General features: G+C 38.9%; 1 long non-coding RNA gene across 1 annotated transcript in view; it reads left to right on the top strand.

Annotated features, from left to right (window-relative positions):
* Nucleotides 1–5,251, top strand: part of LOC104756215 — a 7,810-nt gene that overhangs the window by 1,733 nt on the left and 826 nt on the right. The window lies entirely within an intron of this gene.

The raw sequence follows: 5,251 nt of genomic DNA, 5'->3' as shown, positions 1-5,251 counted from the left end.
CCCGCAAACGTGACACTCCCCCATAAACTGATCCTTCTCCCCCTGCTTGAAGAGTATACAGGTTAAAAACCAATCAAAGCATCCTTGACATAGGATGATTCTGAGTTAAACGCAACACAACTCCAAAAAGATTTTGTAACACTCGAGCTGTATCAATCAATGCTCCATAGACCAACTCCGGTTCATTATGCCCTACTAACGGCATACGAATGCTCCCAAGCTCAACCTCAATATAATTCTGTCCAGGAGCCGCAGTAGGTGATTCAGACGAGATAGGTTGCGGTTCAGGAGGTGGTGGAACATAAAAGCTAGGACATTCAGGAAACTTTTCTGCATAAGCCTTACCAGTGCGAACATCCTTGCGGTAGGCAATAGGCTTGACAAACATTTCAGACTCAGCAATCTGAAGCTTCTTCTGATGCATAAGAATCGAAAAGATGGTTCTAGGAAAAACCAACCAACGAGAATCCTGATTCTGAATTGCAGACAAATCAACAACCTGATCATACACCAACTGACCAAAATCAAATCTGGTCTTGTTGAAAATCTTGTACACAAGACGAGCTCGGTCCTCAGACACATGATTCCTATGAGTCGTTGGTAACCAGTTGTAACTAGAGATAGTGAGCAAAGCTCCAAACACAGCTGGCAAGTTCTTGGGGTTCAAATCGTCCCACTTGATATTATCTTCTCCACTCAAAGTCTCAGCAAGCTTCTCATGACTTAGTGAATCAATTGCGGCATCAGATTGTTTTTCTTCTTCAGACAAAGGAGACTGACCAAACACTTGATTAATTATATCTGGAGAAAAATCATACATATGACCACGCACAAATACTCTCACTCCATTAGTGGAAGGTTTTTCTGGAAAGTTAGCATAGAATTCAGCTATAACCTCCGTCACATAAGAAACCAAACCTTCAACACTAGCAGGAATACCCATTTTCTTCACCAAATCAAGATATCCCCAATCATCCTTAGCTTCAAGATCTACTAGCCGTTCCTTGATAATTTTTCTAGAAATAAAAAACTTGTACCTTTCCTGAGCTGCAATCGAAACAAATACTTGAGGATCAAACGTTTTTGCTGATTTCATGCGAGTCGAACTTGATTCCCCTGTTTTCCTTGTTTTCTTCGGTGGTGCGAGACCAAGCTTTTTGTGCACTCGCTTCTTCCTAGCCATTCGCTCCACTTGTTCTTGAACCGAGACTTCAATAGGATCAATTTCATCATCCGAAATCTCCGGTTCCTTCCCCTTCCGAGACTTATGAACTTGATCAATCGCCGGTTCATCGACCTCCACACCCTCCGATTCATTCAAATTGTCTTCACAAGCAGTCCCAAATGATTCTTCATCTTCGGCTGGAGTCTTCTCTACTGAAGATGAAACCTCCGAAGACTGAACCAAACCCGGTGCATGCTCAACTTCCTCGATTTCTTCGTCAATTAGATGTGGCCGATTTTTGTCACCATCGGACCGACTCTCAGATCTTCTTCTTCCGGAAATCAACCCTCTTCGTGTTGCTCGAACCATTGTTGTGATTCAAAAAAAAAACCTCTTCCTCCTCAATCGCGTTTCTCTTCTTCGACAACCCAAAAAAAAAACTTTGTTTTTGTTGTTGTTTTTTTTTTTTTCGCCTCTTCCTCTTCCTCGACAATCACCAAGTCTTTTTATTATAAATCAAAACCTTCTTTTTATTAAAAACCACACAACAGCCCAGGCGCATAACTTATACGATCCAAGCACAAAAACACCCAACTGATTCATTTAGGATAATCACTTCAACAACGACTGAACCAGTTCCTGTACCGCAATGATACGCTCAGATTTTACAAACTCCAATAAGATTTCTCAACATCACAAACCTCTGAAAATCTAATGCTTTAGTAAACAGATCAGCTAACTGTATCTCAGTGGGTAGATGATCAATCTGAACTTGCTTGTTCTCCACAAGTTCTCTAATAAAATGATGCCTTACATCAATATGCTTTGTTCTAGAGTGCTGCACAGGATTTTTTGAGAGATCTATGGCACTCTTATTATCACACAAGACTTGAAGAATCCCTGAATCCACACCATAGTCTGCAGACATCTGCTTCATCCAAAGTAATTGAGTACAGCAGCTTCCCATAGCAATATATTCAGACTCAGCTGTTGATAATGATGCAGAATTCTGTTTCTTACTCAACCAAGAGATTAAGTTATTTCCCAAAAAGAAACAACCTTCACTTGTACTTTTTCTATCATCCATACTCCCAGCATAATCTGCATCACAATAACCTACTAAACTTGAATTTGATCCTTTCGACATCCAAATACCAAGATCAAGTGTTCCCTTGACATACTTGATAATTCTTTTCACAGCTTCTAGATGAGATTGCTTTGGTTTTGCTTGATATCTTGCACAAACTCCTACACTGTAACACAAATCAGGCCTGCTTGCTGTTAAATATAACAAACTTCCGATCATTCCTCTATATAGAGTTACATCAACATCTTGTCCTTTCTCATCCTTCGTTAACTTCTTTGTCGTGCTCATTGGAACAACCCCTTCTTTGCACTTTTCTAACTTGAACTTTGTGAGCAGCTTCCTTGCATAAGTACTTTGTGATATAAAGATTCCTTTATCTGTTTGAGTAATCTGCAAACCCAGAAAGTACTTCAATTCTCCAACTAGACTCATCTCAAACTCTTGAGTCATCTTATCCACAAACGTATTAACCAAATCCTGCGATGTGCTACCAAAAATTATGTCATCCACATAAATTTGCACAACCATGATATGTTGCTCATTGGTTAATACAAACAAAGTCTTGTCAACATTTCCTCGTTCATAACCTTGCTGTAGTAGAAAGTTAGTCAACCTTTCATACCATGCCCTTGGAGCTTGCTTCAAACCATATAATGCTTTCTTTAGACTATACACGTAATCTGGGTGTCTTGGATCTTCAAATCCTTTAGGCTGTTCCACATAAACTTCCTCTTTAAGAATTCCATTCAAGAAAGCACTTTTAACATCCATTTGAAATACCTTGAAATTCATGATACATGCCATTCCCAAGAAAAACCTTATTGATTCAAGTCTTGCTACTGGAGCAAAGGTTTCTTCAAAATCAATTCCTTCAATCTGTGTATATCCTTGAGCCACCAATCTTGCCTTGTTTCGAACAACAGTTCCATTTTCATCAGTCTTATTCTTGAAAATCCATTTTGTCCCTATCACATTTACATTGTTTGGTCGAGGAACTAGCTCCCATACCTCATTTCGCTCAAACTGCTCCAATTCTTCTTCCATGGCTATAATCCATGAGTTATCATCAAGAGCCTCGTTATGATTCCTAGGCTCAACGAATGAGACAAAACACTCAAACTGAACTTTTTCCCAGTTTGCAAAGTTGCTCTCCATTTTCTTGAAATCAATCTTAACACCTCTGGTCTTCATACCTTCTTTGAGATCCCCTATAACATCTGATGCAGAATGATTTTTATGAACTTGCAGCAAAGGTTCTTGGACTTTTACCAATTTTTCTTCAGATTTATCGCCAACTTCCACTTCTTCTGGTTCACTTGTACCGAATTCTTCTTTTTCTGAATCATTATCAGACTCACATTCTGTCCATTGATTAAATGAGTAATCATCAAACACAACATTCACAGATTCTACTATTGTGCCCAACCTTTTGTTGTAGATTCTGAAAGCTGTACTACTCTCTGAATAACCCAGGAATATTCCTTCATCACTTTTTGAATCAAATTTTCCAAGATAATCTTTGTCATTCAAGATGTAACATTTGCACCCAAACACATGAAAATAGCTAAGATTTGGACTTTTTCCTTTCCACAGCTCATAAGGTGTCTTGGTCGAGTTCTTCCTCACATATACTCGATTTATGATGTAACAGGCTGTGTTTAATGCTTCTGCCCAGAATCTTTGTGACACATGATTTCCATGGATCATAGCTCTAGCCATTTCTTGCAAAGTTCGATTCTTTCTCTCAACTACTCCATTTTGTTGAGGTGTCCTAGGAGCAGAAAACTGATGTGAAATACCATGATTCTCACAAAACACTTTCATTACTTCATTTTGGAACTCCCCACCATGATCACTTCGTATCTTTTTGATTCCTCCCTTTTCGTTTATGAGTTGCAAAGCCCAAATCCTGAAGCTCTCCATGGTATCTGACTTTTCTCGGATAAAAGGAACCCATGTGTATCTTGAGTAATCATCTACTAACACAAAAGCATATCTTTTTCCAGCCAAACTCTCTGTTTGCATAGGGCCCATTAAATCCATGTGAACTAAATCCAAAACGTCCTTCGATTGTATATCAGGAACTTTCTTGTGCTGAATCTTTACTTGCTTTCCTTGATTACATGGTCCACATACCATACGATCAACACCTTTGATACGAGGAACTCCTCGTACTATCTCATTATTGACTAGCGTAGACAGGTTTCTGACATTCATATGCCCAAGTCTTTGATGCCACAAATTAAGATCATCTTTTGCTGAATAACACACATCTGAGTTGCCATTCCACATATAACAATTGTTTCCAGATCGGATTCCTTTTAGAACTACCTTCTTCTCCTCATCAGTAGCTTTGCAGTCAACTTTGGTAAATGATACTGTTAACCCTTCATCACATAGTTGGCTCACACTTATTAAATTTGCTTTCAAACCTTGTACTAGGTAGACATTCATTAGCTTAGGTAGAGTGGAGTCATCAGTTTTCCCTTTTCCTTGAATATCTCCATGGCCTCCATCTCCAAACGTAACTTTACCACCTCTGATTCTTCGGAAATCTTGTAGATAATTTTGTGTGCCTGTCATATGACGAGAACAACCACTATCAAAGTACCAAGGACTATCGTTATCTGGTTCTTCTGTAATCAACGCCATATTGCATCTAAAGTTTACACCTGAGGTGAACCTTGTAACTCCCATTGATACAGTTTGATATAGATCAGACTTCTTTATCCAAATTTGTTTTCGAAATCCATTCCAGAAAAATCTGCCTTGATGCTTGAGTTTCTGAACCTTTTCCCAGTACTTATAGCAGAAAACTTTTATGTGCCCATACTTTCCACAATAATAACAACCACTAGACCTAACTTGTTGAACTTTTCCTGTATCCGATGGTGGAGTGTTCAGTCCTCCTGACACAAATTTGGTTTCCCTTATAATACCAGAAGTTCGACTATCATATCCTAAGCCTCTATGAGTCTTCTCTGTCCTTCCATAGCTAA

The sequence above is a fragment of the Camelina sativa genome, chromosome 17 (genome assembly GCF_000633955.1).
Source record: "Camelina sativa cultivar DH55 chromosome 17, Cs, whole genome shotgun sequence".
Classification (NCBI taxonomy): domain Eukaryota; kingdom Viridiplantae; phylum Streptophyta; class Magnoliopsida; order Brassicales; family Brassicaceae; genus Camelina; species Camelina sativa.
The sequence above is the reverse complement of the archived record's forward strand: the minus strand, read 5'-3'. Positions and strand labels throughout refer to the sequence as shown.